Source organism: Spermophilus citellus (assembly GCF_964194105.1).
Source record: "Spermophilus citellus genome assembly, chromosome: 3".
NCBI lineage: Eukaryota > Metazoa > Chordata > Mammalia > Rodentia > Sciuridae > Spermophilus > Spermophilus citellus.
The window spans coordinates 200,891,813-200,917,947 of NC_138184.1; the positions used below are offsets into that span (position 1 = coordinate 200,891,813).

The following is a 26,135-nucleotide window of genomic DNA, read 5'->3' on the forward strand; positions in this document are numbered from 1 at the left end:
GGGAATGTGAAGGAATTGAATCTTTCCCCTGCAGTGGGGCAGTGTCTGAGAGCTTGAATGCATGGTGAGTCACATACAGCCCTCTTGGTCACCAGACTGAAGGTGGCAGGGAAGGGGGGTCATATACAGGAGGGAGTCTGGAAAGACAAAAACCCCTGGAATGTCTGCTGGGAGAAATGATCTGTCCCTGAACTCTGTTTCTATTGGGACCCTGAAAGTCCCCAACCACACATATTAGGAATTCCTGTAGTCCCTCTGGTTTGGGGAAAGAGAGCTCACAATAGGATAGGGACACACACATCTTTTGCCTAGAGTCAGGATCTTCCAGGCAAGGGTTCCCAGGATGGGTGAGTGAGGGCAGTAGCCATCTCCATCTGGGTCACCTGAAACTGCCCCGTGCACTTAAGAGTCCCTCAGACTGCCCAGGAAAAGTGTACTGTGTTGTCTGTTGTCTGGCTTTCTTCCTGTTCTATTGTATTTTTTTATTTCTTTCGTGGAGGAGACAGCGTTGGTAACCTCCATGGTGCACAGTCACCTTGTGGTCCTGGGACACCGAGCTGCTATTTTCATAGCCGTACCCCACTTGAACAGAGTTAGGGAAAAAGTGTCTGACTGCTGCCTTGCTGCACCCAACTGTGGGCTAAAAGAGGTTGAGGGCAGGCTGTCCTTGGAACCAACTTGCCTGTCTCCCAGGGTGCGCCTGCCAGCCCCGGCTGCGCCCTGCCTGGAATCAGATTGTCCCAGGCTCCTGCTGGCATTGAGGACTTAGAGGGGGAAGAGGAGTCGCAGTTTTCAACATCAAGTCAGACATCCTCTGCCTCCCCTTTCCATCCTCGCTGCTTTCACTCACCCTAAGATACTGTGCCCACCTGCATCCCCTCTATTGGGAGATCACTATTCCCCCAAATTCAACCTGAGCCTCCAGCCTTCCAACTCTGATTTCCCAGGGCTTTCCGGACCCCCACGATGTCTCTTCTTATCCTTGCCTCCCAGCTCCTTTTTTTCTACACTCTAGCTCTTGGCTAGCTTCTCAAGCCCACCCCACCTCGTCCCCCCTCGCCCCACTACCAACCTTCTCTCCACTGGCTCCCGGGTGGGTGCTGTCCCCTGAGTGGCCACTGTAGGAACCAGGGGTAGGGTTCTCTGGGGTAGCTCATCTCTTTTGGAAGCTCAATCTCCCTCTGGAATTTGCATCCTCCGGGGAGGGGTCAGGGGTCCCAGAAAGCTGTCTTCTTGGGAAAACAGGTTACGAATCTCCCAGCCCAATCTGTCGCCCCCTAATACCTCCCCATACAAGGTCTAACTCGAGTCCCTCGCCTGCTTCCCGTGTTTACGCTGCGCCTGAGTCTGGGGGACTTGTAGGGTGAGCCCCAGCTTGGGCTGGAACCAGGCAGCCAGCGCAGCCAGTCTAGCGGGCCGGGCTGAGGGGGGCTGGCTCGGAAGCGCGCAGAGCTCACCGGCTCACCCCTCCCTCTCCTGGGACCGGAGGGGACTGACGCGGGAGGGAGGGTTTGAAGGGGGGGGGGGTTGGCTCTCATCAATTCCGCTGCCACCTCCCTGCTGCCTGTGGGGAGGCGGGGAGGCGGGCTGCGGGCAGGCGGGCAGGCGGGGGTGGGGCGGGAGCGCGGGCGGATTAAGACTCTTAAGTCGGAGAAGTTTGCGCACAGCTTCACTGCGGGGCCAGCGGAGGCAGGCGCTGCGAAGGTGAGCCTTCCAGACTTTGGGGAGACAGACAGCAAGCTTGGGGAAAGGACTGTTGCCTCTTAGGCTACAGTACAACCTGAGGCTGGGCTTAAACCATCACTTAAGGCAGAATTAAAGTGTAAGGAAATCGGGAGGGAGGTTGGAGAGGGAGAGCTCAAGACTAACGCAGTTTGCTTTTCTGTCCAACTAGGAAAGCCAGCCCCCCAGACACTGGGTGGGCTGCGCTTCGCGGGTCGCCAACCTTCCCAGGTTGGAGAGGTGCGCCCATCCGCGCACCTCGCCCGGAGGCTGGCATCTCCTGTCCGGGAGATGGGCGTTGAAGCTTGAGTTCCTGAGAGCCACCACCTGAGCTGTGCCCTGCCGCCCAGTGAGAGAATTCCTGGTAAGGAGGGTCTGGGAATGTCGGGGACTTAAAGCTTTGGGGGGTCCCAGGGATGGCTAGTAGTGCACTTTGCGTTTTTTTATTGCAAAACTTCAGTTGGTTTGTGATGTTAAAGGTTCACTTTACCTTGATTAAATTAAAAATAGGTATCCTGGGAAGGTGTTACAAACTTACCATTTCGTGACTTTTACAGTGTTGTTAGTATCAATTTCCTCTCAAAAGTTGTATTTTCTGGTTTATTGGATGTAATAATGATGGGGCTTAAAGTTGTAGATTTTTCTCAAAATGTATTTATTAACTAACAAAAAGATAACATCATCATCTATAAGATGTGCCGTGTTGTTCTGAATATTGGAAATGAGTACAGTAGTGTATGGAATTGCTTGTTTAGTCATGTTTTACAGAGAATTATTTTCCAACAATCATTTATGCATAGCAGCCATTCTTCACACCTATTAGGAAAAATATGTTGTGTGCATAGTTTCCAAAAGAGTACTCTTTTTCATGATGCTCTTTCCAAGCCGGGGTGAAAGACATCAAGAAAATCTCTAACAAATTAATTTCTCTCCCCAAAACATTCATTTTCCCTGAGGTTCAAGGATATCCAGTCAAAGTAAAAAACTCAACAATCCAATTTCATTTTTTAACCTATCATGCTGACTTTATTTAACAAATAGACCTAAGAAAAGTCGTATCTAAAATTATCTAGCTTTAATTTTATGTGCTATATGCAAGACTCTTAAGATGCCATGACCTTCAGGAGACCATGACCATTTTGTTGCTGTAGTTAACCTGAGCAAAGTCATCTAATCAAAGTTATTTATTGAAATTATTGGATAATTGAAAGTGAAATGTTCAAAATAAACCAGTTTGACAGTGTCTTTCCTGAAATTAGTCTTTCAATAGCAGAATATCCAAGATTGAGTGTGTCTTAAATGATCATAAAAAATAAATATTTTCTACATTAGGGCTGACCGGCTTACCATTAAGGGCAAAGTCGGAATGCTTTTTGTGCTGTGGGGTTTATAAAGTACAATTTATAATAGGATGTCATTAGCCTAGCATGTACTAGTTAAAGAACTCAACTTTAGTTGAAATTGTTGGTTTTATATACTAATATTAAATATGAAAAAGAGTAATATGATTAGATTTGCCACTGATTAAGTTTAAGTCAGTCACTCATTTCTACTCAATATATTAACAGCTCAAAACATCTTCGGCTAGCATTTGTTTTGATTCAAAAACAATGTTTCTAATCTATAGTTGTTATGGGGAACTAAAACCACAAGAATAATATTCAGTCATATTGTAAAATGTTCTAGGATAATAAGCATGAAATCCTCACTTTAATTGATTCACAAAAATATATAATCTTAGAGTTGTATTGTTTCATGATGTTTGGAGTTGAAAAAAATTAACTGATATAAATATGTCTTCTCTTTCCCATTTTCTTATATTTTGTAAATTTGGATGATGAAGGGTGATAGATGGATAAAGATTGCCTTTGCTTTAATCAGTTGAAGGAAGAGAGCTAAATATTAGTGTGGTTGTGCCGTGGCAGCTTTATTCTTGGTGAACCTCTCGGACTCTTTTTTATAATACTTTAACATGAATTAAAATATTATCTCCTGTTGTTTTTATTAAATATAAGTAAAATGGGAATAGGAGACCGGTGATATTTGCAATAACAGCCTAAACCAGTGTTCTCAACTGGGACTGCAATTTAGAATCAATTGGAAAATTTTCACAAAAATATGGATGCCGACTCTACCCCGAGCCAATTAAGTCAGAATATCCAAGGAAGGGGTCTGCATTTTGATGTATTTCTCTAGGTGATTGTAATATGTACCCGGGACCGAGAGCCACTGACCAAGATGTTTTCCAATAGATTTGATATAGCCCATTAAAGGTGGGGGGGGGGTGTTGATTGACACAAATCATGTTTGTTGTTTTGCTGGTCTAATCTTTGGTTTTGATAGAGCCACTTAATGTCAGAGCGTGCTGATAAAAATAAATGTTGCTTGTGGTATTGCTTGCCCAATTTTTCCATAAGTAATATATGTATATAAAATACATATATAACTTGACTTCCTAATTAGAAGAAAGAGATCTTATTTGATGTCAGCTTTTTAAACCATAACAGCTTCCAGGAAATACTTTTTTTTTTATCCCCAGAAAACTAGCTATTGAATTTGAAGCTTATTTGGCTATCTAGAAAATGCTTTAGCTCTAGGAACTCTATCTCTAAGAGTTCTTAAAAATAGTGCAAACAAAATTTGATCTCATTTTAATAAGGCATACCTGATGTATAATGTGTACATATATACCTTTTTGAAAAAAAGGAAAGAGGAAAGGGGTATTATTCTTCTTGGCACGCCAATTAACCTATTCTGGGTGCCGATTATGTTCTAGTATTGTCACAAAAATTAAGAGGTATAAGCTCCGACTACACTTATGAGGCTTATAAGGACAAGCTATTACTCAGATTTTATATGAGGAAACTGAGGACCCATTAGGTTAATGAGTTTGTTCAAAACCACAAACCAAGTAAGTTGAAGATGTATTTGAACCCAAGCCTTCTTATTCCGAGTTCAGTGATGTAACAAAACATGTCATTTTTGTATGTTTGAATTTTGTTTTAAGGGCAATTATATTGCATATTTATATTTTTAAAAAATTTTGAGGGCAACATTTATTTTAAAGCAGTATAGGTTAAGAGCACAGATTCTGGCATGGCTCTGTAGGGTTTGACTGCTGGCTCTATCTCTTTCTACCTGCGTGATTCAGGAAACTAATTTAGTCTTTTCTCCCTTAATTTCCTTTGTAAAGTGAGGATTTTCTTTTAGTGAGGATTTAATGAGTTAATATTTGTAAAGCACCTGGGTAGGTGCCTGGTTCATAGTCTGTTCTTTGTAAGTGTTATATTTTTTTAAATATCATTTTTCAGAAAATACATTTTGGTTGTTTATCATATGCCAAGCATCATACTAAGCCTGATAATATACAAATAAATAAGTTATATCCCCGTCTTCAAGGATTTTTGTGTTCAATAAAAATGACCAATGCATACGTAGAATATTCCACTCAATTATAATTAAAATGGATGAAAATCCATACTTAAGAGCATGATTTGGTATGACAGCTATATGCTTTTCAATGTTAATATGATCTCCCAGAGCCCCGTGTGAGTATTATAAAACTAAGTGATAATGTTTTATGTTGACACAATGGTATTTATTTGTTTCCAATTTTATCAAAACACAGAAAATCATATTCCCATGTATTTTTGGCTTTGATTTTTGAGGTCAGAAATCCCATAATATTAAGAGATTTCAGATATTTAGATTTTTATTTTATAAGTGAATCATGAAAATGGGATATTGAGAAAGAATCAGTAGAAAATGTCATCAGAACCTAATTCTCAATGCATCTGAGTTCAATTTTCTAGAATTTTTTTTTTTTTAATCTGCTTGGGATAGAGTTTTTCTTTTGTTTTTAAAGAAAAAAAAAATAGTTTTTGTAGAAGGAAGAGTGGATCCAGGAATACAGGTAAAAGTCTTTAATACAGGGCGGCTGACTCGGCAAGATATACCCCACCGGTGCTGGCTGAGCTTCCTACTGTCTGCCTTCAACTCCGCAGCTGCCCGATACCTGCTACCTGTGGATGCCTGAGGTATAAGACTCTGTATTGTTCAAATAAAATCTCTCTTTATTAAAAATGGCATATGAATTAGTATTCTTTGTGCAAGAGTAACACAGTTACTCTAAACCTAAAGAGTTAATTCTTAGAGAAATAAAGTACCTGGTTTGTGATATACTTCCTGTTTCTCTAATCAGTATTTAACAATTTTATTGCACTAAAATTCTTATTTGCAAATGAATACCTCTCTTCCTTCTTGTCAAGGACATTCCAATTTTTCTGGCAGATGCTATATTTTTTTTTGTCCTCACAGTTTCACTGCCATCCCTCTAAGTTTTTATTTCCATTAGTAAAATACTTAAATATGTTCCTAATATTCAGTCACATTTACTCTGTGTGCTGAATTCATCATTCTACAACATGGTCAGACTTGTTTCCTAAGCTTGGATTTTGTCATCTTCTATTCATAATCATTCAGTGATTGTCCAAGGGCTTAGAGCCCCTCTTCAGCCTAGTATTTAAAATGTTTCTTAATATAATTACATTTTATCCTTTCTATACATGACGGGTAGAAGACCTCAATAGCTCCCTAATTCTGGTTCTGGAGCTGTAGTTATGGTAAAATAATTAACTCCAGTCTTGGGGTCCATACCTCTCCTTGAACCCTGTGCCCCTGCCTCCTATTAGCCTCAGTTTATATTCTCTTGCCTCACTTTTGGGGTGTGTGTGTATGTGTGTGTGCGTGTACAAAGCCCTTTACATCAGTGGCTCCTTTACCAAGCTGCTTTATTTTAGTTTTCATTTTGCTCTGCAGCTCCAGTCCGGTCCCTGTCCCTTATTTGTCTGGGTGGTTCAGAATTCAGCATTTCAAATTTTACCGGCCACCATCCTTTAGAATGGATTAATCATTCCCCCTAACACATCTAACAAATTTCCATCCTGACAGCTTTGCTCATATTTTAAAACTCAATAAATACTTACTAAATGCCTATTATGTCCTAGTCAGAGGATATGATGACAAATTATAGTTCCTGGCTTTGCAGGGACTGGAAGAGACAGACAAACCAACAATTATACAACCGGCTGGTATGTAAAGCAATAGAGAATGTAGCCGGTGCCCGGGATACAGGGAGAAAAGGCACCTACCAGGGCCTCAGGAAAGCTTTCTAGTGAGCTGACCCTAAAGGGGACATGATTCGAGACTGAAACAAGGACACACAATAAGATGAATAAAAAGGGGAAGACATGAGGTGTGCTACAGGCTGGACACCAAGTTGTAAAAAGCCCTGGAAGCAACATGGTGATTTGGGAAACCACAGGTATTCTGGTTGCTCACTGGGGTTTGCGGAGCCCAGATCATGCTAAGGGGCTTGCATGCCTGCTGTGCTAACGGGATTACATTTTATCCCAAAGACAGGGAGGTCCTTGAAGGATCTCATGTAGGGGACTGAAATAATCAGATTTACCATTCTGGTAGATCATTCTTATGGAAAATAAAATTAAAAAAAGAAAAACAGGAGGAATATTAGATCAAAAGGTGCAAAAGCGGGGTGTTTACAAATTAATGGGAAGCCCAGAGCCTTATTGCAAGATAAGAAATGAAACAATTAAGGCCACCTTGTTGGGAAAAGAAAACAGTCAGATGATTTTAAAGGTAGCCTTTGTAGGATTTGAAGGTGGATGAATGAGGGAAACGGCCGATTGTATGATGAATTCCATGTTTCTCTCATAGATAACAAAATAGATAAGTCATTCATCATGTCCCGACAAGGAATATTCCAGAGAGAGAAGATAAAGAGTTGAATTTGAGAAAAAAAATGATTTGGCTTATCTATATATTTCATAGAAGTAGATATAGAAATTTGTACCTCAAGAGAGAACTCAATACTAGAGACATAGGCTTGGGCAATGTATGTCTGTAACAGCCGACGGCCCAGAAATGGAGTGTATCACAAATGGAGAAGCATAAGAAAGGAAGAAAGAGAAAAAAAGGACAGAAAAAATCAGGCAGAAAATTAAAAAGAAAAGAAAAACATCTAAGAGAACTCTGCAGAATGCCAATTTTTAAAAGGCAAAAATGGAAAACAAGCAGGCAAAAAAAAAAAAAAAAAAAAAGATGAGAGGAAGGGAGGGTGGGTAGCTTTATGGAAGCCAGAGACAGAACAGGCGCACCTCTCCGGGGAGTAACCAGTAGACGAGGTGGGATGAGAAGAAATCACAGCTGGACTTAATTCAGAAGTGGTTGGGTATGGTTGAGGAATAGATAGAAATGAGGTAATGGAGATGCTGTGCACAATAATTTCAGGCAGTTTGAGATGCACCTCTTATTCTTTCTTGAAATTGTACAGTCTCGTAAAGTTTATCTGAAATGTTGCTTCCTTCTTTTATCCTTTTCTGGACAGCCAGTGATCCCTCAAACAAAATGTGATGTTACATTCGGATGTCCTTAACAGTTCCCAGAGTCCCATATATGGGACCTTCTGTGTGTGCGTGCAAGTGTGTGTGTGTGCACATTAAAATATACACCATATTTACCTTCATGTAAAGTATTCTTCCTTTTGCCACTTATTTACTGAAATAAACTTTCTCAATCTCTTTATTATAATAGCATATTGTGACAAAAAATTGAAGGTTTTATAAAACCCAGCCCTCAAAGATGATGATCTAGAAATCCTAGTATTTCATATACACAAAATATTTTCCAGAATGTTTGAGTACTTGAATGTTGTACAGGTAAATTTTTCAAGTCAAATATGCTAATTTTTGGATCACAAATTATGCCATTTTATAATTGTCTCGTGGAGCTTTATTTTGCCTCTCTGTTACAGATATTGTTGATTTTTCTCATTTTCTAACTAGGTTACAAAGGACAGAATCATCTGTTTATCCGATCTTTCCAACACACACCAGAGACTCTTTCTCTCAAGTGAAATAAGTTAAAACTTATCTAAATTTGATCATAATGATGGTGCATTTTTTCCCCTGAAGTGATTTTTGACACATTGAAGCTTAAAAGTTTTCTGCTTTTAAGGTATTAACTAGCTGTTGCCCAGAGCTTTGATACTTCCTTCAAATCAATAATTCATTTATATTTTGAGCCTTATTCTACTCATTCTCCTGTTTCAGGCTTGAGTTGGTATGAACCTAAGGAGACGAGGCTGTTTTCTTTAGAGAGCATTTAAAACATAGCTCACATATTCACAAACATAGCATTCAATTTAAGCATGCAGAACTCTCCCCAGCATCCCTTTTATGTTTCATAGTAACAAAGTACCTACAGTGGAACCTCCATATCTGTAAATTCTACCTGATACAGATCAAAAATATTTGGAAAAAAATTACACTCACATATTAAAAATATTTGGAAAAAATGCATTTATACGGAGTATTTAAAGACTGTTCTTTCTGTCATTATTAGCTAAATAATGTGGTGAAGCCACTAGTTACATAGCATTCACATTTTATCAGGTATTATAAGTAATCTAGAGATATTTTAAAGTCTATAGGAGGATGTGCATGCAAATACTATGCCATTTTATGATACTTTAGTGTCCGCAGACATTGGCATCCACGGGGAGTCCTGGAACCAGTCCACTATGGATGCCGAAAGACACTCTACCTCTACTTCTCCTCTGCCTTTTTCACTAGACCGAACTTGTTTGGGTGATATTTATATCTCCATATGTACATAGGGGAAAATGACAAGATTTTCCTTCATATTTCCCCAATATAAACAAGAGACCTAGCAGCAATTAATTCTAAATTGCGTAAAAAAAAAAAAAAAAAAAAAAAAAAAAAAAAAAAAAGATCCTCTGTGAGCTAACACCTCACAGACTTAAGGACAAAAGTTTAGACTTTATAACAAAATAGTAACAAAAGCACCTACAATTCATTGAGAGCCTACTATGGCTGGATACAGTGATATTCAGTCACTTCATATGGGACATTATCAAGCCCATTCCACAGAATTTTCCAAAATTCACAAGGTGGAAGAGCTAGATCTAAGTTTACCTAAGATCAAAAGCCTATGCTCACTCTGTCACCACAGTTAAATGGCATTTGACGGTGAGGTGACTTAAAGATCTATTTTATTGTCTTGTATGGTTGGAACCTTTACTAACGGATGGGATTATGAGCTCCTCCTCACTGGCATTTCAACCAGGTCTCTTTGGAGGCTTTCAACCTCTTCAACCCACTGGCTGCAGGAGCTTTGACTGTACCAATAACCAAGTTCCAGCCCTTTGGAATAGCCTGATATTTCCAGGCTCACACCTATCTTAAATGGACATTTGAGATAGTTAAATGCATCCAGGATATTCCTGCACAGCAATAAAAATTGCAAAATGTGATGCAGTTCTAGAATTTTAGGTTTCTGTTGTCTGACCAAATTTATATCTATTAAGTAGTTATTATTCATCAATTATAAATAGACATATGTTGGGTAACAGCCAAATACAAAAACTCTTATTTCTCCTTCCATGGAGCTCCAAAGTAACAAAATTTATCCCATGACTATGAGGTAGAATATATTTTTAATAACAAATAATAATAATTTGTTAAAAAATATAGTTTGCTGTTTGAGATTTCCTCCCTCGGGTGGTGTTCATCAAATCAACTCAGGCAATAAGGGGAAAGGAAAGGCAATTTGTACGGCGGCCAAATCTAAATTTTAAATTGACTTGACTCACACATTAATTAACCCAACCTTCAGCATAATTATTTGTTTCTAACCTTAAGTGGGACAGGTAGAATTCTGGCAGGTGTGAGAAGGTATCATGAAAAAGGTCGATGTTTATGGCCATTAAAATGGGGTCTCTTTAGCCCAAGATTCAAAGAAGTTCATGGCACGGAGCACGCAATAATGCAAATCGCTTAAGCACTTTCTTTCCTGGGCCTACTACAGGGCCAAAAGGTCAGGACAATATTAGAACACTTTTTCATTCCTAATATCACATAGACTGCAAAGATAACATTAAGGCAAAACCCCAGCAAGGTGAAGGATCATTGTTGCTCCAGGGCCAGTTCAGAAAAAAATAAGAATTTACTGGGTTGCTTCTTTTCCCATTCAAAATGAAAGTGATTTTAAAGCATCCCATGAGGAAAATATATATCGCTGCAAATTAGATGTATTATTTTAGTGATTAGAAGGTCAATGAGAAACTTGGCTTTTCTTCTCAGCTACTGAAATATTAATACCTGGGCATATTTGAGGAGTAGGAGCTTGATGTCAACAAATATCAAAATTGAAAGTTGTGGTCCTGGTGAGCTGCATTTTAATTTGTTAAAGAGGCATTTATACCTTTGGAGTGATGCCATTTATTTGCTTGATAACTAATATTTTACCTTTATTAAAGATAAGGGATCTGACACTTTCATTAAAGAGGGGAAACAGAGTTGACGTAATTCCCCACCAGTAGGTGGTATTTCTATACCGTGAGAACTCCAGCCTTCTGCCGCACATGCAGGCTCTCCAGCTATAAGCATTTAGAAAAATACATGCCTCATGCACTTTAGCTGAACTTAAGGAGAAGGGAACATGAATAAGAGTGGCCCTGGACTACACTGTATAAGAGTCAGAGCCAGCCTCTGGCATTCCTTCACCTGAAGTTTGTCTAGTACCTGAAACTCCTGTCAAATCCCCCTTATCCCCAAATCTGCCTTCCTAAGAAAAAAGCCCCATCGTGTGAGTCTTTCCACAATATCTCCCTCAGCCCCCTTTTGCTACTGCCCCACCCCAAATCAATTACTTTTCTTTTACTCTATTTCACAAATGCTGTTTTCTATAGATAATGTCATAGTACAATAAACCCTGACTCCCTTCAGGAAAAAAAAAATGCATCATCAATGATAATTATATGTTCTTTGCTCAAATGAGTTTGTGTCTTTATTACCAAATTTGAATCTTTATACTGGAGTATAATTAAAAACTTAATATCCAGTACCTGCAAGATACCATGTACTGGGAAAATTACCTGAAAGAAGAAATGTGCCCTGTCATCATACTGACTTGTGCCTGAGAGTCTCAGAAATTCAACGATGGTGTTGGGACTTAAATGGATCATAGTTAAACAGAATCAAGTGTCAAGATTCAATCAATATCTGAATCTCAACAAGGTTTTTTTCCAATTTAAAAAAAAATTTTAGTTGTAGATGGACACAATATCTTTATTTTGTTTATTTATTTTATGTGGTGCTGAGGATCGAACGCAGTGCCTCACACATGCGAGGCAAGTGCTCTACCACTGAGTCACAGCCTCATCCCTCTATGTTTTCTGATCTTTAAGAAAAGCCTGTTTTAAAAATTACAAGAAATCTTGGATACAAAGTAGATTTATTGAAATATTTCAATAATAACAATAATAATAATAGTGATAACTAACACTTACATAGCACTTACTATGAGCCAGTCATATTCTATGCCTTTTTTGGACTTTAATGTGTTTAATATTCACAGCAACCCTCTAAGGTAAGTAATATTATTATCCTTTTTTATTAAAGAAGAAAATGAAGCACAGAGAGGTAAGTAGCCTACACAAGAATGCACAGCTAATACACAATGGATTCACAAATGAAACCAAGGAGATCTGGTTCTATAATGTAAGTAAATCAGAAAAGGGAAATGTGATTGTTATGATTTATGACAGTCATAATCTTGTTATTATAGTATAAAATGTCTTTCACTCCTGAATTTATTTATTTATTTATTTTTGTCTTTGAACAGCAAAATCCAGCAGGTCCCTGGATTTCTCTATTGTTCTTAGAAAACTAAGGGAATCAAGTACTAGCCTTTTTTGTTTATTCTAAATATTATCTCTGCAGCTGTCATGAGACTATAATACCATGCTTATAGTATTCCACTCTGCACTGTGGTTTATCAGAAGGGGAAATCATGTTTTGCCAAGCTGACAAGCTCATTCATAAAATGCCTGGTTCATGAAAACAATCTGATTTATTACTTCAAAGGTCCAATTTCTACTGAAAAACGCAAAATGCAACACTTAAGAAAACATGGCTTTAAATAGAATTTCAAAACTATATTTTGATTACTTACATGAAAATTAGTCAGAAACCCATGGTATATGTGGTTTCAATGATGTGGAAGAAAAAAAATTGTGACCCCAAAATGGCAAGTAAAAATACATTGAATTTTAATTAGTCTAAAAATGGTCAAGTTTCCTGTTCACTCATTTGGAGATGATAAACTTTCCAAGATCTATTTTGGAGCATGGCAAGTCTTTTCCATGTGCTCCGAATGGTCTCATTTCCCTGTGGGGTGACTACATTGGCACTCCTTGTACTCAGGCACCAGAGACAGGGAGGAGTCTGCCCAATACCCAAAGGAAACTGTTCTTCAAGAATGTTGAGGCTACTCAGCCTTTTAAAAGTGATTTCTGTTTAATATTACTATATTTAAATTTATTTCCCATATCTGCAGTTACTTTCTCTTCTCATATGTAGTTTTTGTTTTTAATTTACTTTTTAAACTCTTTTATTTACTGTGTAAGTGTTTTTACATTCCATTGTGTAATGTGTTTTGATCACAGGCTTTTTTCCCTCCTGCTGCTACGGCTCAGCTTAAGAATAGTGAAGGAGTAAAAGAACACTGATTTGGAAACTAACTGCTTTACATTAAATTATCTAATTCCCAGGAATTAGAAAGTTGCTAGGACATTACTGAACAGCCAAGATTCAGTAAGTCAGGCTGATTTTACCCATTTCACTGTCCAGAATCTTCCAGCTGGCCAGATGTCACCCCACATTAAATCAAAGAAAGGGTAGGTTTCCAGACATAACATAATGATGACTAGCAGGCAGTAGGTGTGGGAAATGAATGCACCTCGAGTGCCCCCCACCCGGAGTTGCCCACACTGATGGACACCTGGAAATGTAGAGTCAGGAAGGAGAGAAATTAAGTTGAATTGATGTTATCCATTATCCATTGTGTCCAAGCTAGAAATTGTGTTTGTTTGCTTGTTTGTTTTTATATTGTGATGTCTTTATCATTTTGTTCTTTCTTCTTCACAAAATTTGTAAACAGAGTTTTAGAGTAGATAGCACATATTGTTATTGGGGTTAGGATAAATATATGCCCAACTTTGTACAAATTATCTTATTTAGGTTGCACAGTAATCTTGAAAGTGAGGTATACTTTTGTCTCCATTTTACAGATACAAAGACTGAGAATCAAAGAAGCTAAATTAATTAATAATAAGAAATAAGAAGCCAGGCGTGGGGGCACATGCCTAAAATTCTAGCACTCAGGAGTCTGAGGCTGGAGAATCACAAGTTCAAGACCAGCCTCAGCAACTTAGAGAAACCCTGTCTCAAAATTAAAAAAAAAAAAAAAAATGACTGGGGATGGGGCTCAGTGGTTAAGTGATTAACTTCTTGGGTTAATCCCAGTTATCAAAACAAAAAAAAGAAAGAAGAATATAATAGTAATTTTAATAATTATTAACAGTAATATGTTAATCATGAGACTATTTTAAAACTAACCTTTATTAAGAGTTTATTCTGAAAGTTTATCCCATTTGATGCTCATGATAATCATAAGTATTATTATTATACCCATTTTACCTTCAGGCAATAGTGAGGCTCAGAAACCATCCTGAAAGATAAGTACCTAGAAACAGAGGTAGGACTGAAACCAAACACACAGCCACCCTCTGAATCAGTGTCCCGTACTCCTCCTGGAGGCAGAGCGTGCATTCTCACCCAGGTTTGTTTGCTGCTCAGTATCCCACATGATTTTTAACCTAAAATGGTTGTTGTTAAGCATAGTCTGATGCCCTGTGCTGATCCCATGCCAGGGTTACAGTGTCTGGCAGCAAAAATGAAAAAGTCAAAGTCAAAGCCAAGAGTTTCTCTTACCGCAAAGTGTGTTCAATTTAAAGGGTGGCACTTTGCTCTAACACACAAATGTCCCTTCTTTTTCTCTAATGTTAGTGATAGTAGATGAGAGTTGTTTTTAAAGTATTTTTTATTAAACACTAAAAAGTTTTCAACCTGATTGCTTCTGCCTCCCACTGGGGAAAATGAGGGAGAAGTTGTATTTATTTATAAAATTTAAAAATCTGAATGCTTCTGAAAAAGCAAAAGAAGGCTGTAATAAAGGGCAGTATCCAAAGTATATCCACTCATTTGCCCTTATGCTGGTGAGTACCACTTTATAGTACCACTTTAAAGCATTTTAAAGGAAGCTGGTTATGTTTAGAGAATGGCACTGTCAAGTATAAATAGACTTTTACAGAGTCTCATGCTCCATGTACAAAACACCTATGTTCTGGTTGAGTGACGTGCATTGGGCCTAAGTAAATTTATGTTCAGGGTCATGGATCTTCTCTCCTCTCGCATGAGGCCGTGCTCAGTAAGGGTGTGGTCTTTAGGATCCACTCCTCACTAGTAGTATACTAGTATTATTTGGCCTCTCTTAGCTTCTGTCTCCTTTACGGAAAGAATCATTTGTTTCTCAAAGGATTATTCCAGGGTAAGGGGCATAATTTAGCAGCCGAGCACTTGCCCTGTGTTCAATTCCCAATACTGGGGAAAAAAAATAAAGAAGAAGAAAATAAATAAATTATTTCATGGATTTAAAATAATGTAAGAAAAGCACCAAGCACAGCATAAGGCAGACAACCATCAATAACTGCTGTCTATTTGAAGGTTTTCTTTTTATTCTCCTTTTAATGGTACTGAGGATAAGCCTCACACATGCTAAAAAAGCACTCCACCACTGAGCTACACCCCCAGCCCTTGTATATATTTTTATAATTATTATGATCCTCATTTTACAGATGAGAAAATGATCACTCAGATATAAGCTCATCTAGTTAAGTAACAGAGTTAGGGCTTGAACCTAACTCTACCCACATCCCAATCCTTCTTTTGGTTATCCCTCACCCAAAATTTTCTACAAATCCCAAACTGTGTGTTTTATTGTCCTATGCCACAATTCAGGTAAGCACCTGAGAAATCCAATCCCATCGGTTTAAATGTTTCTCCATCATTCTGTAAGTGTGTGTCTTAGATGTCCTTGTCCACATAAGCACAGCCCATAAACTTCTCAGTAGGAACATCAGATGAAATGTAAAATGATTTATTGTAAGAATCAAACCAATAGAGGCACATTAAAACAAATACAAATAGGTATAGAAATTGTAAAAGATTTCCAGATGCTTTGACAAGTAAGGTCCTGTAGTGCATAAAGAAAGCAGTAACTGAAGGCCACCAGTTTAATGGGATGATAAAATTTAAAGGAGAACCAACAATCTTTATATCTATTAAAGAAGCTTCATTGACAGGGGTATAACAGCAGGCATATTTACCTAAATTACAGATACACTGATAGTGTGTTGTTTAAGTTTCTTTTATTTTTAGATTAAGTTACCTGGAGAGTGACTTCCTCCTCTTTATCCGGTAAAGCAGGACTTTGACACCAGGAGGATATAAAATGTGGGCACTCACTGATTCCTTAGTCAAAGCTTTATTTTGGTCATAATCCTAAAGAATAAAAGGTTTCTGTCTTTTTAAAGAGAAAGCAGAAGTATGCCATAGTTCAGTCCTCAGAACAAGCAAATGGGGAAGGAAAAACAATTCCTTTTCCTTTCTTTTAGACGGGTTTGTTTTTCCCCTAATGTAGCATACTCTTAAGCCTTTCATCTCTCCTTTGGAGCTACTAAGAGACCTGGATTAGAACAGCTGTTTGTAATATATTCAGAGACAAGTGTATACTGAATTTACACTGTATTGTGAAAGTGAGTATTTTGAACTTAAAGGATGTAGTAGCACTTATTAATTAAGTTTTATATCTTCATGTGATTTAGGGTGCACATTTGCAGCAGAGAAATTGTCACATGGTGTGTCAGCCAGACAGGGATGATAACAAGGCTAGATCTCCAAAGGGAAGTTCAGAGCTACACAGGAGACAGAGATACCAGTGAGAAGTGGGAGAGAGCCAGTGGAAGATAATTTTGACAATCTCGTTTGCTACACCAATTCGTGAAAATGGCTTTAAAATGTTTATGTTTCAAAGACAAAAATATTGCTTCCAAGATTGATTTTGGTCCATTAACGGTCACTGTAGGAATATTCAAAGTGTTTTTTAAGTACCATGTAACTTGTCAGAGTCTCACCACCACCATTAAAGGTGAGAAGAGGAGACACATCATTTATCTTTGGGCCTGCAGGTTTATTTCAAGTAATGGAAACATTTTGGATGAGATAATAGATTTGATTTATAACATAACCAAGTCATTTTGATAAGCCACAAGAGGGCAAAGCAGTTGGTGCATAACCCCTACATTGTGAAAGGGTCTTCTTCATAGGCCAGCTTCAGAAAAACCAGATCAGCCCATTTTGCTGGAGAGAAATTGTGGTAACACATTTGTTGGGTCTTAGGGACTGAGAGGGAGAAGTAGGAAAGTTTTGGCTTGTCAGTACCCAATTAAGAAGGTCTGTCCTTGGGATAGTCTGGTTTGTGTGTGTGAATCTTGGGAAGAAGGATAAATCTGTAGAAACTTGCCTGACAATTTTTAAAGTTTTTAAAAGTTTGCTGCCAGTCTTAACAAATTTTCTAAACTTTTTTTTTTCTTCCTTTTGCAGTGCTGGGGATCAAACCCAGCACCTCACACATGCTAGGCAAGCACTCTACCACTGAGCTACATTCCTAGCTCTCAAGTGCTTTATCCTCCTCTCATTAACATAGACAATAGGGACAAGGATTTTATTACTTGCCAAATCAGAAGTTTTTAATCTCCCAGCTCATTCCAACATTCCCTTCTCTATACTGCAGTGGTTCTCAAACTTCATTCTACACCAGAAAAAACTGGTGGGCTTGTAAAAACACAATCACAAGTTCCATCTCGAGATTCTGATTTAGTCTAAGGTGGGGCCCAATAATTTGCACTTCTAGTATCTACGAAGCTCCCAGATGATTTTGATACTGTTGGGCAAGCTCTGGAGCTCACTAACACCACTTAGCTATGCCTTTCAATTTATTCTCCTCCCATCCTTCTATAGTGGGGCTTCACGGCAACTACCACAAGACCACTATTAATCTAAAATTTCTACATAGTGATAATTTCTTAAAATAAAATTCTAAGACAACAACAGCATGGAAAGAGCATTCACAACACATAAAACAAATAATATTTATTGAACCCACATTCTATAGCAAGCGCCCTTCTAAAGCTTAAAATTATTGCGTTATTTTTAAGACTCAAAAAAGAAACTACCAGTTTTCTTGAATATTTTAAGTAGCTTGACTTAGCCTTTCTACAATATAAATGTATTTCCAAACATCAAATTGTATATCATAAGTATATGTAATTTGTATTTGTCAATTTAAAAATTTGAAGAAAACTACCAAGCACATGCTCTTATTATCCTCTTTCTGTACATAACCACTCAGAGAATTAGAAACATTAGATAAAGTGCCAAAATCACCTAGCAAAAAAGAGGCAAAACTAAGACTTAAACTCCGATCTCCCTGAATCTAGAATTTAATTTATTAAACTTTGTACTGAGGTACAAAGAGTTCCTGTAAATAAAAATTTTTAAGCACCAGGTGACATGGCTCATGCTTGTAATCCCAGTGGCTCAGAGACTGAGGCAAGAGGATTGTGAGTTCAAAGCCAGCCTTAGCAACTTAGTAAGGCCTTAAACAATTCAGTGAGACCCTGTCTCTAAATAAAATATAAAAAAGTGCTTGGGATGTGGCTCAGTGGTTATGCGCCCCTAGGTCCAATACTCAGTACCAAAAAATAAAAAAAATAAAAAATATCAATAATAACCCAATTTTTTTAAATGAGAAAAAATTATAAGTCAGAAAGTTATGAAGGAAAAACCAAGTGGTTAAGATCATTTTGATAAGAGATTTAGCTTAATAATCAAGGGAATGTAGAAAATGTAGTATTGTCAAAATTACAATTTGCATGTGCTCTTGCCTAATATTTCTATTTATTAACCATCCAACAGAAATGCAAGTCTACCTTTATATCTTTTGGTACATCTAGGATGTTTCTTGTAATATTATTTGTAATACATCGAAGATGAATATCATCTAAATACCAATCAGTGAGGGAATAGATAAAGATATATGGCATACTTATACTGTGCAATACAACAGAGCCATTAGCAAAGAATGAGACAGATCTATACATATCAACACAGACTAATACTCATCATAAGAAAAAAGGAAGTCTCCAGAGAATATTTCTAAATGGACAGACCCTTTTTTTAAAATAAAACTGTACATTCTACACACATCTACGTGAACAAAGAAATATCTAAAGTGGTAAACCTTACATTTTTATCTGTATCTACTTCTGAGGGGTTATATTGAAATAGTGGTGTGGGTATGAGAACTTATATAAAATAAAATATAAAAGCTCTCTCTAGATTTCATAATTTAAAAGGTAAAGTTTTTAAATTTTGTTAAAGGCAATAAGAAAAATGTAATATTTTTTAATTTTTTTTTAATTGTCAATGGACATTTATTTTATTTATTTATATTTGGTGCTGAGACTCAAACCCAGTGCCTCACACATGCTAGGAAAGTGCTCTACCACTGAGCTACAATCCCAGCCTGGAAAATATTTTTAAAATAAATTTTATGTAGAATCTGAAGGACATAGAGCAGGATCTCTGAATTTAGGGAACATGCTTCCCACTTATGTCTGACTGGAGCACATCAGTGCCTTTGAGTTCCAGGCTTTGCCTTCCTACAGACATCAAACCACTGAGGATAATAAGATCTATCCAAATTCTACTTCTGTTTTCATGCACCATTCCTACTCTGCTATTTCAAAGTTAATACTTGCCCTAGAGAAACAAAGGCAAGTGTCCTCAAGTATCTTGGTGACTTAAGGATAAAATTAATGGATTCAGAAAGAATTTCACACCCATGTTCATCTTTGACCTCTTTGCAGAATGCAGTATTTGCATAAAATAAGCCATGCAGAGTGCAATATCTGTTAAATACTTGGCCCTCTGAGTCACCTCTGTGTTACAGGTAAATTTTTATTCTTTTCACTTTTGTTGAAAAAAGACCTTAATGGTCAAAGAATGTTTTAATTAAATTTAAAATTGAGTATAAATTTATCCCATTCATAAATATGGTAAACTTCCTCTGTCCACCAATCAGTCCAAGTCTAGTGTTCTTGTCATCAAGTTCTTGTTTATCAAGACTTGTTTTTAAAGCTATGATTTCAGATTATAGGTTAACTCGATGTTCCTATTTTTAAAAAGTTTATGATAAACTTAATGCTGTGCTTAATTGAACCTACTTTTATATAGTTCCTTGCCTGCCTCAATAAACTATGTACCAAGTTTGGAATTCAGTGTCTGCCCCTTAATGAATGTTTGGCAGGATAAATCCTTCCAAAACAACTTGAAGGCAGACATCATACAAAATAGTTGGGTTTTTTTTATCCTAAGTGACTTTTTGCAGTTTAAATCATTATCAAATTTATTTTGGCATATCATCCCTAGTTCTCTTGTAACTATTCCACATGACCCTGGGAATATAAAGGACCTGTTATTCTTCCTCACAACCAGTTGGAAGGTAATGAATTCATCTTCTTCCAGCCCACCCACACTTCCTCAGGGGACTCAGTCCCTCCTGGAGTTAACTATGCCTACATGGCTTGGAAGCACGGAGATGATGGGCATGACTGGAGTTTGATCATATCAAAATCCCCTTCTGACTCTCAAGCTCCTGACCACCTACTGTTCATCTGAGGGGTTGGTTCTCCAGCCCCATGCAGAGTACTGACCCATGAGTAGTAGTTCTGTTTGACTTCCACCATCATCTGACTAGGACATGCTTGTACAGAAATTTCTGTGATCCCTCGAGTCCTAGGGAGATGGATCCTTGAAATTCCCTGTAACTCGCACCACAAAGCCCCTTAGTATGGTAGTTAAGTACAGAGATTCTAAAATCAGAGATTCTAAGGTCAGGCTGTGCCTTGCTGGTTACTGGCAACATGGCCTGGGGTAAGCAATTCAACCTGCCCATGCTTCAGTGTTCTTATTCATTCAATAGTTAACTACTACTCAGAATCATTAGGTAGTAAAAGTGGAATGCACAATTAGTGCAGAATTAAGTGCTCAAACATTAGTGATGCTATGCAATATATAAAATGACATGAGCATATATTATACACATGCCCTGGCAAGTGGAACATCCACCATCTCTTCTTTCAGAGTTCTGTGTTTGTCCTGTCCCTGAAGTCAGTTCCCTTTGGAACACAGTGTTTAGCTTAAACTAAAAGTAATACTGCTAATTGCTAAAAGTAATCCTGCTAATTGGTATTAAACATTTTCTCTTCCCAAGGGACTATTGCTGGACTCTGTTTCCCTATAACTCTCCTATATCCTTCCCTCCCTCCCACCTACAGGTTTAGGTCCCTTGTTCTTCCACCCAGAAATGGAAGATGATAAATATCAATTGCTTGTTGGAAATGAGTTATGATTAGAGTCATCTTTAATAATTTGGGTTTCTTGTGCCATCTAATGTCTATCTTCTTTGATCTATTTCCATATGGATTTACTTTCTTTAAAGAAAATTTGTGCTGGGCACAGTGGCACATGCCTGTAATCCCAGTGGCTCAGGTGGCTGAGACAGGAGGATCATGAGTTCAAAGCCAGTCTCAGCAAATGTGGGGCACTAAGCAACTCAGTGAGACCCTGTCTCTAAATAAAATACAAAATAAAAATATTAAACCTCGCTTCTACTAAGGGTTGAAAACCTTTCTCGTAGGTTTCTAAGAAATAGAATTTCACAAGAAGTAAATGCATTGTCAACTAAATAACTGTAATAGTGATTTTTCCAATAAAGCACATTTCATGATGGCTTATTAAAATGTGCAACTTCTCATGTGGAAAAAAAAAAACAAATAAGACATAAAAGCAAAGCCCTGTAATTAACCAAATCCCCATGAAAATGTCACACACTAAAGCAAAAAGTAGATTTATCAATGTAAGGTTTATTTTTTGATCCTGACAAGTTTCACAGTTAAGTTCAAGACCAAATTTTTTAAACAAATCGACAAAAACAGAAATGGCAAAATATTTCTTTTTGCATGACCACTCTAGAGCTCTATTTTGAGAAGGATGCTGATATCACATCCAGGCACAGTGAGATCGAATGCCACGCTAGAAGATTCAGATCTATCATGGCAATGGAGCAGGACATGATGAGATGAACAGCACATAGCTGCCATTCCCACCTGCTTTTGTATCACACACAAATCCCCCTGTATGGTCATATGCTGTGTACATTCTGTAGAGAGGGAGAACATGCTGCAACCAGTGAAGTAGGTATGAGCAGAGAGGATTACTCTGAATCAAGCACTATTCAAAGAACTTTGCATGTACTAACTCTTGAATCATCACAGCTACACTACAACACACTTTCTATTATTAACCCCATTTTATGAATGGAAATGTTAAGCCCCAGATAATGTCAGTACCTTACTCATCTAATAATGAGCAGAGAGGTCACTTACAGCTATCAGGAAGTTCTAACTCCACTTTCTGTGTCTTTACCACTGTACTAGTCTGCCTTCAAAACTTTGTGCAAAATAATAATAGAGAGTAAATTTTCATGAATATTTTTCTACAAGAATAAATTTGTAAACTTAGCCCCGTAAAATATAAGTGTAGGAAGGATCTTGCTGGTAATCGAGGCCAAACTTCCACCAGTTGAAGGATTGAATACCTGGTACCCAGGCTCTTCTCACAGTCTACAGGCTCTTCCTTTGTTGAAGAGCCTTCAAAGCTCTCTGATTTATTAAGCCAAAATCTATATCCCTGTCACTCACATCTTTGGCCCTATTGGTCCTCTATGGAGCAACTCAAACAATCTCCTGTAAACATTTTGTAGGTGAAGTCTTGTCTCTATACCACAAGCAAAATTTGTTGAGAAAGGAGGCAGCAGATTTTTAAAAAATAACCCATAATTGAGTGAAATAACATTCTGCTTTAAAACTTTTTCCCTCTAAAATAACACAGCACATTTCAAAAGAAGAAGATGGTTAAGGTTCAGATTTCCATTAAGTAGATAGATATATGGATTCTCTTATTTTGCCATTGCCATAGAAACAGATGGTCTGCTTATGCCCTCCAACAAGGAAGGACTTCTTTGTTTTTTTTCCCCGAAAATTTTCAGACACACTACACCAAAAACAGTCCACCATGTATAAGGAGCCAATAGAAATCATTGGGGGCGGGGGGGAAGAGGGGACAACAAAGCCCTACATTGGGAAAAGGAGAACTCTGAGTGAGCATTTCTTCTAATCATCTCCCTCAATTACTTGTTATTTGAGATTCACAGTCTTTAATATTAAATTCTATTAATGAACTATATTTCATGTATGAAGATAATGCTAATTGCCAAATAAATTAGCCTTCTAGTTATGTTCTCCAGAAAAGATAGAAGGCCAAAGAGAAATGATTGCAGAACTGGTTTAATGTAAAGTTTTAAAATAAAATCTGATGCACCCATATCCCAGTCTGTGCAAGTGGCTCTGTAAAGATGGAAATGAAGGAAATTCAGTCAATCAATTGATCCATAACGTTCAGGCCTTAACCTTGGTTTAGTTGAAATCATGTGCATATATATGCCTGTTAATCTGCTTACCCATGGACATAGTCCTTAGTTTTAAATGACTAAATATAAGTCCTGAAACAGTATTGTTTGGAAAGGGCATGCCATCTACAGTCAGGACACCCAAGTTCTAGTTCCAGTTCTGTCAACATCTTTGTGACTTTACAAGGCTTTTAACCTTTTTTTCTGTAAAATCTTTTTTTTTATTATTTTTTTAATTATTTCTTACATACATGACAATAGTGGAGTGCATTACATTCATATTTTTTTTGCATTACAATTCTTAATACATCTTTATACTACAATTTATCAAATCTCTGTTTGTATACATGGTATGTTAACACCAAATTCACATCTTCATACATGGAATATCTTTATGGAGCTCCTGTTGGGCTTTGAGGAGCAGAGATGGATTATTTTATTTTATTTAGTCTTATGGCCACTTTGTAACTTAGACACACATTCTCGTCATAGAAACAAGGACAATGAAATTTGCCTGAAAGGCAAATTAACAATGGCCAAGATCATTTAGTCTTAGCTTACATCTTGGTAAAAATGACATCTGTGTGCCCTCTACCTCCTTTGTAACTCCAATGTTCTTTGATTTCACTGTAAATATTTAAATATAGTGTCCCATTCTTTTTATTATCATCTTTAGTTGTTGTTTCACTGACTGCTAGCAGGCCTTTTCCTTAATGTGTTATCTATATTGAGCATTTATTTTGGTAATATTTACCCACTTATAAAGCCCCATCTTGGGTTGGCTCAACATGTCACATCATCATGATATAAATTTACATTGCAGTATCAGTAATATAAAGTCAGACTTTACAGAATTTGACTCTTGCAGTCCAAAACTATAGGTACCCTTTATTGACAGTAGAAGTGCTGGCACCTTCTGTCCCCTTCATCCAAGAAACGCTACCTCCCACCTGTAGTACTAAATTTGTTTTCCCAAAGGGTCACAGATAAGAAACTTCTATAACTTTTGCCAAAACCCTCTTCACTCCTGACCTGATGCCTGAAAGTAAAGTTGTTATCATATTTGTGATAGACTTTAAAGCAGTCTGTACTAAGAAAACCCATGGAAGGAAGTAGTTGTATTGTTGTTCTTGTTGCTGAACATTAAGGGATTGATTCAGAGCATGTGAATCACATTGGAAAAAACCTTCAATAATGAATAGGGGCATAGCTCATTGTCAAAAAAGTTGGAAAACTTTTGCCTACTTACACTCAGAGCTTCATCCCTGCTAAAGGCTTTTTGAAGCCTCAAAGCTGAAATGCACATTTCAGGTTCTTGAGTGCATTTCTTAGGATTTGACAACTTGTCCAGTAGGTGGCACAGTGCTAACACTCTGTTAATGGCTTTCTGGGTTAAAAGGAATGTTCTTAAAACTTGGTTGAAAAATCTCAGGATGGATTTGCTTTATATGCATAATGTTTAAACCTTCACTCAGCATGTGAATTTCGTTTTTGGAAATGTATTTGGGGATTAAATAGTTTTTTAGTTTTTTTATCCTTTTTTTTTGGTTTTGTTAATTTTAGAACAGTTCATCATTATACCTCATTGTGTCTTCTTCTTTCAAGTATTTATATTATACACTACAATTTATTTTTTTTCTTCCTCAAAAATAAGTAAGGACAGGTATAAATTGAAAGTGGATCTTTAAATCTTATACTTCTCAGCAAATTTCTTGGGAGTGAAAATTTGCAGAAAATCTTAAGATTATTTGTATGGGACTGCTGGATGTCACTATCACTGGTGTCTACTTTGCAGCTGTAGCACTAGCTGAGCCAACCACAGGAAGGAAGGTCATATCTCCAAATTATGCAGATAGTTCAGACAAAATTCTCAATGCATTCTAGTAATTTGAATATGTCAAGTAGGTGTTTTGCTATCTTTAATTTATCCAGACATTCTTGCCTGACACCCTTTTTCCAGTCATCCTGGTCCTCACATCTCATTGTGTGTGTGTGTGTGTGTGTGTGTGTGTGTGTGTGTGTGTGTGTTTATCAAAGTGGAAATTCTTGGTTACAGTAATTGTGAATTCTAAAAGGATTTGAACCTGTCAACATTGATTATATTGACAAATTTATCCACTGATTTTTAAAGGGAAAAATAAAACGAAATAGTAGACAATATTGTAAACATTGTATAAACAAGTCTTTATTTTGAGGGAAAAAACCTCTGATTAAACGCCCTGTGCTAGGAAAAATAATAAGGATTTCACCTCACATTTTAACATACTGTTGTATTTAGCAAAAGCGCAACAAATGATGAACTCTGTCATTGTGTTCTGAAGCAAATCATTGCATTTTAATTATGATGCCAGTCTGATCTCTTCAGAAAATAAGACTTCCAGTGATTGAAACAGAATTGCCTATTTGCATTGAATAAAGCACAGCCCTATCAACAGTATATGGCTGTGCAGGGTGGGTTATCTCCTGACTAGTCCCCCTAGAATGTACTTGTCATTGTAATAATATTTAAACACTGCTCACAGTCTTTACATCTCAGTTGAGTTACAAATATACAGAGCTGGCTTTGCATTTCCTATTAGCTCTATTTAGTAAGGACTTCATCTGGTCTTTAATCTGCAGGGGGTTTATGCAGTCAGATGGACTCAATGAATTCTAAGATCAATATCTTAATGGTTTATCTTTATATTTTTCATCTTGATACTTACCCTAACCATAACTCTTACCCTAAAATTATTCTCTTGGGGAATTTTCTATGGAAAATAATAAATAACTTTACTCTTAGCGTTCAGAAGTAATTATCATTTTGTTATCTAGTGTCA

At 37.3% G+C, this 26,135-nt stretch overlaps 1 protein-coding gene across 1 annotated transcript in view; it reads left to right on the forward strand.

Annotated features, from left to right (window-relative positions):
- The first annotated feature begins 1,627 nt into the window (after nt 1-1,627).
- Nucleotides 1,628-26,135, forward strand: part of CALCR (calcitonin receptor) — a 120,811-nt gene continuing 96,303 nt past the window's right edge. Inside the window, exons 1-2 of the mRNA XM_081288171.1 lie at nt 1,628-1,704; nt 1,895-2,086. The gene's annotated coding sequence lies outside the window, so the exon portion shown is untranslated. The remainder of the gene's footprint in view (nt 1,705-1,894; nt 2,087-26,135) is intronic.